Source organism: Myotis myotis, unplaced genomic scaffold (genome assembly GCF_014108235.1).
Source record: "Myotis myotis isolate mMyoMyo1 unplaced genomic scaffold, mMyoMyo1.p scaffold_m19_p_1, whole genome shotgun sequence".
Lineage (NCBI taxonomy): Eukaryota > Metazoa > Chordata > Mammalia > Chiroptera > Vespertilionidae > Myotis > Myotis myotis.
Window position 1 is genome coordinate 191,655,406 of NW_023416313.1, and position 12,690 is coordinate 191,668,095.

Sequence of the window (12,690 nt, forward strand, 5' to 3'; positions counted from 1 at the left end):
AAGTGCTGCATATGACATTTAGGCCAGAAAAGCTAACTTATCGGTTTAGTTTCATGGTCAGTGCCCATGTAAGGGGTGGGCAAGGCTACGGAATTAGGCATCCCATTCTGATAATCTTACTGGTCTCTTTCTTGCTAAGCTCAAAAGCAAAGCAGCAGCAGTTAAAGAGGTACAGCTGTTCGAAGTGCTTTTTTATTTCGGTCCATTGGCAGACAATTGCAATGTGATTTCTTAATGCTAACGGGCAGATGCCACGCAATGCACCCATTAGCAAAAGAAGGGTATGTCTTATCGATTGCTATAGCTAAGAACCATGCTGATAAATAAGAGTTGACTTTTATAAGGCATTATGCCTTGAGAAGTTCAGACATTCAAGGGACCCATATAAGGAAGTTGAATAGACTGGGGAAGGGCTCGTCCCATTATGTACCAAACATCTCACCAAAGCCACACCTATCTGTCCTGATTCCCCAGAGACATGCCAGAGCATAGGCTTAGGGACACCAGAGAGACCTAATTTCAAATATAGTTGTGTGACCTTGAGCAAATTACTTAATGTCTCTGAACTTCAATTTACTGTCTATAAATCAATGGATTTTTTTTTTTTTGAGAAATAACAAAGTATACAAAGTGCGTACTTAGCACAGTGCCAGGTACATGTTAAGCCTTCCCTTTCACTCATCAATCTCACTCCCCTGCCACTTACTTCTCTGCTTCAAACCTATGCAGCAATAGGAAAGCTATTCTTTTACTTGATACCTTCATTTGCTCAACATTTTAGCAGTTGTTGGTCTTCCAATTTTTTGCACAATTGAAAAAGTAGACTGGCCTAGAGTTATTATGAGGACAAAAAGAAGTAATGCATATAAACTGTATGTTGGAGGTAGCATTCATATATTCATTCCTTCTACAAATATTTGTATGTGTCTGTGCCAGGACTGGAAGCCAGACTTGTCCTCAATCTATGTAGGGCGGTATAGGGTACAGGAAAGTACTGAGGCAGGATGGAACACAAAAACCACTTCCATAAAAGAGGTAATGCTTGAGTTGAATCTTGAAAGAAAAGAGAGAAGCAGCCAGATTGGGAGCAGGAGAGAGTGGATAGGGTGTGTCAGGAAGGAGGAGGAGTGGGGAGGAAAGAAGTGCCAGGAAAATACAACACCCAGAGCTTTCAAGGCACTTTTTCACTTCCTAATCTCAAACATGAGCAACTAGGGACTGCGCTCAGCGAGGAACACTCTTAACATGAAAATAAAAGATTGAACCCCAAAGAGAGAGAGAGAGAGAGAGAGAGAGAGAGAGAGAGAGAGAGAGAATATTACTTTGTGAGGAAATAAAAATAACGAAAGAACTCTTTTTTAAACAATCATTATTAATATCATCATTGAGGTTAGGAAAGATTTGATACCCATAAAAAATAGAATGCTATAAAAAAATAATGAACAACGACAAAAAGCTCATGGAAATGAAAATCTTGAAAGCAAGATGAAGGTAGTTGATATGTAGAAGAAAAAAAAAAGGAGATAAAAGCTAAAACATCCTGAATTTTAAGATGAACAAAGTGAATCTTGTTACTATGTTACAGATTTTTGTTTTCTCCATAAGGCTACACACTAGAATTATTTCAAATACAAACAGCTGACTGTGAGATAACTGCTAATAACCTAAGGATGAAGGGGTTACTGAGAATTAAAAGGTTGAATTACTATTCCTCAGTCTACATAGGAAAATTGCCACCTCCAGTCCTGAGTGCTGTTGGCCACAAAATCCTGGGGCAGAAAGTGGTGAGACTATGTTCCCATGTCTCACATGTTAAAAAATAATATTTACAAGAGGATAAAATGATTTTCGTAAAACATAAAATAAACATATTCGAAAAGTTTTATTTAACTCACTAAGGAGGGAACCAGTAAGATATTATAATTGGTTCAGAAAAGAACTCCAAGTACCATGCATTTACAGTGAGAAAAGGACTGATGAAATGAACTTGAAGAAAAAAGCTTGGAAAGTAAATTAGAGTTGCCTTAGTTTTTTAATAGCTGAATCAGAAAATAAGCTATGAAATGTATTTTAAAAAAACTAATAATATATGCTCAGTTTTAATGGCCTTACTTTTTTGGTTTGTTTACTGATTAATGCCTTTGTCTACAACATAAAGGGTTATTCTTGTCTTCAAATGTAATCTGCCTGGACAGCAAAAATTCTGTGCCTTACCAGAAAATTTCTCTGTGCTCCATATTAACTTTATTATGTCCTTTAATACTCAAGCCCATGCCCAGAAGGTTCCTCACTTCTGATAGAGCTATGTGTCGTCCTTTCAATTGTGTTGTTTTCTATGTTTATTTTGAATGTTTTATTGCCACTTCAATTAGTAACCAAGTGCTTTTTCACAAACACCCATGATCTCATCTTAATTGATATCAAAATTTCCTCTGATAACTTTTTTTTATCTTTGCCTTCCCAGAAAATGGCCTGGCCCTTATCAAAATTGTTACCTATGTGAATTCTTCTTCAGCTTCTTCTTATTACATTCTAATTTATATTTTTTCACAGTCCCTTTCCAAGACCCAACACTGGGACATGCACTTCCAGTTGCCCAAGGTATTCCCTGAGCTAGACAAGGGCCATGCTGAAGATTTTCCCTTCTCCTAACTCTTCCAGCAAAACCCACCTGTCCTGTGTCTCCTTCCCTAGAATTTCTGTTATATATAGTTATCTGATTAACTATTCCATGGTAAGGAATTAATAATATCCTTTTCCAGAGATCATTTGCCTTTTAGCAGAAGAAAACATTAAAAAGTATTTAAATATTGGCGTACATATTGAATACTGTTTGGTGTTGGGCATTATGCTCTACCTACATCATCAGACATGGCCAATTTCTTGACCCAGGATGCTTAAATTCTATTAAATTAAGTCACTGTGGTAAGTGGTATAGGAAAGTTGCATATAAAAAGTGCCAGAAAGCCTCACCTTTAAGTTCAATTGATTTCTAAAAAGGTGCCAAGCCAATTCAATAGGGGAAAGAACAGTCTTCAATAATTGATACTGTGACAACTGTATATTTACATGTAAAAGAATGAAGTTAGATCTCTACCTCTCACCAGACACGGAAATTAAAAATAGATCAAAATCTAACTATAAGTGCAAACTAGGAAACTCAAAAGAAAATATAGGAGTAAGTCTTCATTACCAAGGATAAGCAATGGTTTCTTTGATACAATAACAAAAGCACAAGCAACCAAAGAAAAACTAGAGGTTAGACTTTAAAATTATTAAAAACTTTTGTGCTTCAGAGAGAAAACAAGATGGTGGCATAGGTTAACACCGGAGATTGCTGCCTCGAACAACCACTTCAAAAAACAACTAAACGACGGAACAGACATCATCCAGAACCACAGGAAGGCTGGCTGAGTGGAAATTCTACAACTAGGAGGAAAGAGAATATCATACCCAGACTCAGAGGAAGAACAGTGCTGAAGTGAAATACTCAGGTGCGGAGTGCGCGCGCGGAGCGGGCTGGCGGCGAGGGCGCGGTTGTTGTTTTCAATCGGGAGGGAGTTTCAGACTCTGAGCTCCAGATCTGGGCAAGTCTCTAGGGACCCAGACTCAAACGGGAGAAGCAGGACTGTCTGGCTTCGGTTGGAACTCGAAGGCAGCTTTCTCTCCGAGGTTTGCAGCTGTTGCTGGGACTCTGTGAGGCAGAGCCCCTAGGGACGGAACTGAGAGCAGCCATAACTGCTCGCTCCGGCCAGCCCTGTAGATCCCCGGGGACCCACCCCGCAAGCCCTGTGCAGAGCCATTTGCCGGATAGCCTCAGACAAATGCTAGATTAGCACCGCCCTAGAGATCCAGCACAGAAGCTCTCCCGCTGCAGACACAGCAGACTCTCATAGCCAGTTAGCCTGGAGGTCAAATCACCCCCGGTATTGCCGACAACAATCAAGGCTTAACTACAATAAGATTGTGCACAAAGACCACTAGGGGGTGCACCAAGAAAAGATAAAAAAAATTCGGAGACAAAGAAACAGGACAAAACTGTCAATGGAGGATATTGAGTTCAGAACCACACTTTTAAGGTCTCTTAAGAACTGTCTAGAAGCCGCTGATAAGTGTAGTGAGATCCTCAAGAAATCTAATGAGACCCTCAATGTTATGATAAAGAACCAACTAGAAATTAAGCATACACTGACTGAAATAACGAATACTATACAGACTCCCAACAGCAGACCAGAGGAGCGCAAGGATCAAGGCAAAGATTTGAAATGCGAAGAAGCAAAAAACACCCAACCAGAAAAGCAAAATGAAAAAAGAATCCGAAAATACGAAGATAGTGTAAGGAGCCTCTGGGACAGCTTCAAGCGTACCAACATCAGAATTATAGGGGTGCCAGAAGATAAGAGAGAGCAAGATATTGAAAACCTATTTGAAGAAATAATGACAGAAAACTTCCCCCACCTGGTGAAAGAAATAGACTTACAGGTCCAAGAAGCGCAGAGAACCCCAAACAAAAGGAATCCAAAGAGGACCACACCAAGACACATCATAATTAAAATGCCAAGAGCAAAAGACAAAGAGAGAATCTTAAAAGCAGCAAGAGAAAGAAACTCAGTTACCTACAAGGGACTACCCATACGACTGCCAGCTGATTTCTCAACAGAAACTTTGCAGGCCAGAAGAGAATGGCAAGAAATATTCAAAGTGATGAATACCAAGAACCTACAACCAAGATTACTTTATCCAGCAAAGCTATCATTCAGAACTGAAGGTCAGATAAAGAGCTTCACAGATAAGGAAAAGCTAAAGGAGTTCATCGCCACCAAACCAGTATTAGATGAAATGCTGGAAGGTATCCTTTAAGAGGAGGAAGAAGAAGAAAAAGGTAAAGATACAAATTATGAACAACAAACATGCATCTATCAACAAGAGAATCTAAGAATCAAGTGAATAAATAATCTGGTGATCATAATAGAATCAGGGACATAGAAAGGGAATGGACTGACTATTCTTGGGGGGGAAGGGGTGTGGGAGATGCGGGAAGAGACAACAAAAATCATGCACCTATGGATGAGGACAGTGAGTGGGGAGTGAGGGCGGAGGGTGGGGTGGGAACTGGGAGGAGGGGAGTTATAGGGGGAAAAAAGAGGAACAAATGTAATAATCTGAACAATAAAGATTTAATTAAAAAAAAAAACTTTTGTGCTTCAAAGGACAGCATCACGGAAGTGAGAAGACAACACACAGAATGGGAGCAAATATTTGCAAATCATATCTCTGATAAGAGACTGGTATCAAGAATATATAGATAACTGTAGGGTTGTATCAAGAGTATGTAAAGAATAGACAATTCTCCAAAAAGAAAGATATACAAGTGGCTAAGAAGCACATGAGAAGATGCTCAATTTGCTTAATCATTAGGAAAATGCAAATGAAAATCACAATAAGATACCTCATCACACAAACTAAGGTGGTATAATTAAAAAGGCAGATAATAACAACTGTGGGGAAGGATGTAGAAAAATTTGAACCTTCATTCACTGCTAGTGTGAATACACTGTCACTTTGAAAAACATTTTGGTAGTTCCTCAAAATGTTAAACATAAAGTTACTATATAAAATGTATGTCCACACAAAAATTTATACATTAATATCCATACAGCATTGTTCATAATAACCAAAAAGTGGAAACAACCCAAATGTCCCTCAGCTGATGATTGGAAAACAAAATGTGGCATCTATAATAATAAAAGCATAATATGCAAATAGACCAAATGGCCGAACAGCGGAATGACCATCTGGGTGTCCTTCTGGACGACCCTCTGGATGAAGCCGGGGTCAAGGCTGCTGCGGCTGTGAGGGCCGAGGCAGCCAGGGCTGCGAAGGCCTACTCTTGCATGAATTTCATGCATAGGCCTCTAGTATTCCTCTAATGGAATGTTATTTGGCCATGAAAAGGAATGAAGTACCACCCTAGCCGGATAGAGCATCAGCCTGTGGACCAAAGGGTCCCATGTTCGAATCCAGTCAAGGGCATGTACCTTGATTGCAAGCTCCTGCCCAGGCTGGGCCCTGGTTGGGGTGCAAGCAGGAGGCGACCAGTTGATGTGCTTCTCTCACATTGATGTTTCTCTCTATCTTTCCCATTCTCTTCCAATCTCACTAAAAATCAATGGAAAAATATATCCTCGAGAGAGAGAGGATTAACAAAAAAAGGGGGTGGGGGGAATGAAGTACAGATGTACACTACAACATGAATACCTTAAAAACATTATACTAAGTGAAAGAAGCCAGTCAAAAAAGACCACACTTTGTGATTCCATTTTTGTGAAATGTCCAGAATAGGCAAAATCATAGAGGAAGAAAGTAGCTTTAGTGGTGGCCAGGGGCTGAGAGGAATGGGGAGTGTGTGCTAACGGGTACAGGGATTCTTTTAGGGGTAATGAAATGATCTAAAATCAGATTGCAGTGGTGGTTACATACTGGAAATATTCTAAAAGCCACTGGACTGTACACATTAAGTTAGTGAATTTTATGGAATGTGAAATATATCTCAATATATCTCTGTATTTTTTTTTAAATCCCAGAACCATGGAGTAATGAGAAGAGGAAAGCTTTATGAAGAAAAAGACATTTGATCTATAGATTAAAGGATAAGAGGTAGCTGGCCACATAGAGGAAGGTGAAAGGACTTTTCAGCGAGACAGAAAAGCTAAGAATTTGTGAACTGCATGGTATTTGAGAAATGTATGGCTAGAAAGAGATCAGTGGGGAAATAAGCCTGGAAAATAAAACAAAGGTCTGAATCAGCCAGTCTCAGCAGGAGAGAGAAGGAGTGATCCTAAGAGGGTAAAGAGAAGGTGAAGAGGCTGTTCACAGAGGTTTGAGCAGAGCTAAGGGAACCCAAATAGGATGGTGATGCTCTCCTGGGACCAATGACATCAGGAAGTTGTATGACCCTGAGGCCTAAAGGTGTGATGAAGGAAAAAATGACCAGAACTCAGTGAAAACTACAGCTAAGGGAAAGAACCCCATCAGTTTGGACCTTAGGTGGGGGAATGCAGTCACTGCCAAACCTTGGAGGAAAGAAGGCTAGGGGGAAAATACTGTGACTTCTCTGTCAGCCAACCCAGAAGGCACAGAGCACAGAACCAGTTGACACAGTCCACACAGGTCAGCTTCCTGGGGCGGAGAGCTGGGCCAAGTGTGAAGAGGGAGCCTGCAGAGGAAGCAGCACAAGGCCAGACCATAAAAGACCCGTGGGCCTTGCCAAGCAGTCTGGACTCTGTTCTGCAGACAGGAGGAAACCATAAAAGGAGCTTAAGTAGGGAAATGACTGTAAAGTGATGGTTTGGAGGGAGAGAGCCCAAAACTGGTTCTCAAAGTGTGGTCCCCAGACCAGCAGCCCATGCATCACCAGAAGACTTGTCAGAAATGCAAATTCCTGGGTTCCCTCACTGACCTACTGAATCAGAAATTATGGGCATGGGCCCAGCCATCTGTATTTTAACCAGCATCTCCAGGTGATCTATGGGTGCTGAAGGAGCACCATTAACCTAGAACACCCTCCCTGCATCACATACTCAGCAAGATTATTAGAAAGTTGCAAATCACACCCGTTTTAAACAAGAGTGTGGCTTGGCCTCAGCAGAGCCACCACTTACAGGTGAGCAGTGCACGTTTCTCCCAGGCCCCATTCAGGTAGACCTCCAGGGCCTGCTCACTGGGGACCTGGAGAGGGTGGAGAAAATACTATGGACCCACCCATTTCCCTTACTGATTAGTATTTCCAGGCACAAGCCTTAGTCTGTAGGGAAGGAAATGTAATGCCCATATACACTGAGTGGCCAGATTATTATGACCACCTGACGTTTGTAGGCAAATTAGCCGTACATCGTATGGAATACGGAAGCCAAAGGCCTGTTCGAACACCTTTGCTGTCTGCAGTCACCAAGATAAAATGTCTCCAATTCGCACAGGAACACAAGGATTGGACAGTCAAGCATTGGAAAAAAGTCATGTGGTCCGATGAATCACATTTCCAGTTGCATCATGCAGATGGCAGTGAGAATTCGGCAGAAACAGCATGAAAGCATGCACCCCACATGCATGAGTACAGCCCTTCAAGTGGGTGGGGGGCAGTGTTACGGTTTGGGGCATGTTTTTCTGGCATGATTTGGGCCCTTTAATTCGTGTGGAACAACGTCTGAATAGCACAACATACCTAAGTATCGCTGCTGATCAAGTTCATCCTGTCATGTTGATGGCGTATCCCAATGGAGATGGCTTCTTCCAACAAGACAATGCGCCATGCCACAGTGCTCGTATTGTGCAGGAGTGGTTTCAAGAACATGAGGGAGACTTTACCTTGCTTAGGTGGCCCCCACAATCACCAGACCTCAATCCAATGGAGCATTTGTGGGATGAAGTTAAAAGAGCCATCAGGCAGCTGGTTCCACAACCATCAAATCTCATAGAACTGGACAGTGCTATTCATCAGGCATGGTGTCAGATTCCTCGCATCCCCTTTCAACATCTTGTGGAGTCAATGCCAAGAAGAATTGCCATAGTATTTGAAGGCAAAAGGTGGCCCAACGAAGTACTGATGGGGTGGTCATAATAATCTGGCCACTCACGTTCAAATATATTCCACGTTCAAAGGCTGTTAAATCTTGTTGTGTACCATATCTTCAGAAAAAAATCACTTCTACCGCCGTGGTAAACAACCTGCTTCCCTATTTATAATGGTCTGGCCCTCTAGCAACTTCAGCGCGAAATTATAGCTAATTTGCCTACAAACGTCAGGTAGTCATAATAATCTGGCCATTCAGTGTATATCAGAATGATGTGAATCCTCAGTCCTAGAAAAAATTTGCATTTGTTGAAAGAGCACACTCTGGTCTTTCCCCTTGGAAAGAGACTGGGTGAAGGGTTGCTTGTCCTATGCAAGACCCAGAGAGATTCTCTCTTGAAAGTAGTCATATTTGAAAATATTCTAAATACTGCATTCAAAATTGATTGACTAAATAAATTATGGTACATCCTCAAGTGTAATAAATACTATGTAGCATTATAGTCGATGATTCATAAGAACATTTAATGTAATTTTAACTTTTAAAAGTACATATTCTATATGATTCTTTTTTAAATTACATGAATATTATTTATGCATAGAAATAATATGGAGGGGTATACTTCAAAATATTAATAATTCTTATCTCTAGGTGGTAAAATGATATGGTTTTTACTTATTTCTTTTAATTTATTTGTATTTTAATAATTTTTTATAATGAACATGCATTCTGAGATAAGAAATGCAAGTTATTATTTCAAAGAGAAAGCAGAAAATGTAATAAAAATACGTTAATATTTAAATACTTGAAATTTTGAAAATATGTGCAACAGCTAAATTATCATAAACAAAGTTAAGAGGTATGTCAAACTGGCAAGATATTTGTAAATTAGCCCTAGCTGGTTTGGCTCAGTGGATAGAGCATTGGCCTGTGGACTGAAGGATCCTGAGTTCGATTCTGGTCAAGGGCACATGCCCAGGTTGGGGGCTTGATCCCCAATGGGGGACATGCAGGAGGCTGCCAATCAATGATTCTCTCTCATTGATGTTTCTATCTCTCTCTCCCTCTCCCTTCCTCTCTGAAATCAATAAAAGATATTTGTAAATTATATGACAACGGGTTAATAAGAGAAAGAATACCCTAATATAAAAGTTGGCTTAAGTCATAAACTGCAATCTATAAAATAAGAAATATGAATGCATTTAAAACTATATATATATATTTAACCTTGCCAATAATCAAAGAAATTAAAAAATAAAATAAGGTACACTTTTTTGCTTTTCTGATTGGCAAAGATTAAAATGAGTAATCCAAAATAAAATAAAATGAATAAAGCCAGAGTTTTGTGAGAGTGTGGAAAATAGATATATTATCATGGTTTTGAAAATAATATAGTTTCAAAATTTTTAGATGATAATTTCAGAATATGTTCTGAAAGCCCTAAAATACAGCCTTTGACCAGGTAGGATTTTTTTCTGAGAATATAATTAAATAATTGTACATAAGTTTATGTTTAGCTAATTAACATTGAAAAGATGCTTAACCTCACTACTAACCCGAAAAACTCAAAAATAAGTCATTGTTATGCCCTGGGTGGCATTCTCAGAGGTTAGAGCATTGGCCTGTGCATCAAGTTTGATTCCTGGTCAAGAGCATGTACCTGGGTTATAAATTCAATCCCAGACTCCTGTGGGGTATGGGAGGCAACTAATCCATGCTTATCTCTCATATCAATGTTTCTCTTTCTTTCCCTCTCCCTACCTTCCTCCCTCCCTTCCACTCTCTCTCTAAAAATCAATGGAAAAGGTATCCTCAAGCGATAACTAACAATGTGTGTGTGTGTGCATTATTGTTTAGAAAAAATTAAAATATATATGTTCATCTATGGGGCTGTCAAAATTAAAATAATTTCCCAATGTCAAGCATTGTCAAAGTTCTGAAGATACAGATACATATTACTTATAGGAAGCTAACTTGGTATACCCACTTTGGAAGATAAATTTGACACTATTTAAGAAAATACCATGCTTATTTTGACCCAATGATTGTACTTTTTAGTATATAACCTAGAGAAAAGATGCACATGCTCAAAGAGAGACACATAAGGATACCCATGTTCATACATGATTCGTAATAGACAAGAAAAAAAACAAACAGGAAGAACAGCCTAAATTCCCTTATGTAGGGAGCAGATAAATAAGAGCAAGTAAAATTATAACATGGAGGACTAAATTAGGTTTATGTATAATGATATGGGAGATGTCAAAAACATATTGGTGAATGAGAAAAGCAAACTGCAGAAAAATATATACAGAATAATAGTATTTATGTAAAAAATACACAATAAGACATTACTAAATGCTTTTGATACATGTCTTATATATGTATGTACAAAACTGGACTGTAGTATGAACCCAACTCATCATAGTTACCGCCTCACAGAGGAAGGATGGGGAACAGATTGGAAGATGGTAGCCAAAGGAATTTTTGTTTGGAACAGTCTCACTTTTTTTTTAAAGAATATTTGTATACTTTAAAAATATTTACATACATGGAAAGGCTGGGAAATAATGTGTTGTTGAAATATTTATAGTAGTGAATTCCGAGTAATGGGAAATGGGTGTTAGTTTCTGCTTTCGACATTTTTATTTATTAAAAATTCAGGATCTTTCCCCAAAGAGATGTATATAAAGAAGTTTTATTGTAGCTTTGTTAAAAAGAAGTAGAAGGAGGACAGGGCGGGTTGGGGGGAGGTCATGGGGAGAAGGACGGAAGAAAAGAAAAAATCTGAAAAGCTACATAGTGTATGATTCCAATTATATGACATTGTGGAAAAATCAGAACTACAGAGACAGTAAAAAGATCTGTGGTTGCTAGGGGTTGAGGGAGGCAGGGATGAATAGGAGGAGCACAGAGGATTTTTAGGGCAGTGGAACTGCTCTTGTGGTGCTGTAATAGGGGGGTACAAGTCATTACACATTTGATCAAATCCATAGAATGTGCAAAGCCAAGTATGAACCCTAATGTTAACTGTGGACTTCCGGTGAGAATGTGTCAATGCAGGTTCATCCATTGTAACAAATGTACCACTCTGGTGAGGGATGTTGCTAATGGGGAAGACCATGCACGTGCTGGGGCAGAGGGTATAAGGGAAATCCTACCTTCCTCTCAATTTTTCTATGAACCTAACTGCTTTAAAATATAAAGGTAGAAGTTCCAACACAGAGGCTTGATGAAATTATGCTATATCATGGAAGAAACTGTTATCATTGAAAACAGTAATAATATGGATAAAGACATTTTAAAACTTATGAGTAAGAATAAGATCAAAGTTAAAAAAGGGGGGGGAGGCTGGTGCAAACAGAATATATGTTATGAATTCATTTTGCTAAAAAGAAGCTAATATTTCCAAATGATAGATCTGCAGGTGATGTTCTTTTTGTTTATCTGTATTTTCTTATTTATCTAAAGAGAGCATTACTGATTAAATAATAAAGTTGATAAAAAAAATGAAGTCTAGCAAGGGTAAGTTAATGGCAAATCTAGTATCACCCTATTCGATTTTTTGTTGTTTTTTTTTATTGATTTTTTAGAGAGAGAACATCGATTTGTTGTTCCACTTATTTATGCATTCATTGGTTGCTTCTTGTATGTGCCCTGACTGGGATTGAACCTGAAGCCTTGGCAGATTAGGACGATGCTCTAAGCAACTGTGCTATCTGGCCAGCCTATTCAATTTTTATTTAGCTTATATACATCTCTTTTATCTTTTTTAAAAATATGTTTTTATTTATTTTAGAGAGAGAGGAAGGGAGAGGAAGAGAAAGATAGAAACACTGATGAGCGAGAAACATCAATCGGTGACCCCCTGCACTCACCCTACTCCGGATCAAGCCCACAATCTGGGAATCAAACCAGTGACCTCTTTGTTCATGGGTGGATGCTAACCACTGAACACACCAGCTGGGACATCTCTTTTATTTTTTCTAATAAACTGCCCAGCAGATCGTTATTCCAAAAGACACTCAGGACTTCATGCTGCCAGGAGAAACATTATGATGGGCAAAAAGGATTTAAAATATAATTTCATATGAAAATACAGCCCTGGCTAGTGTGGCTC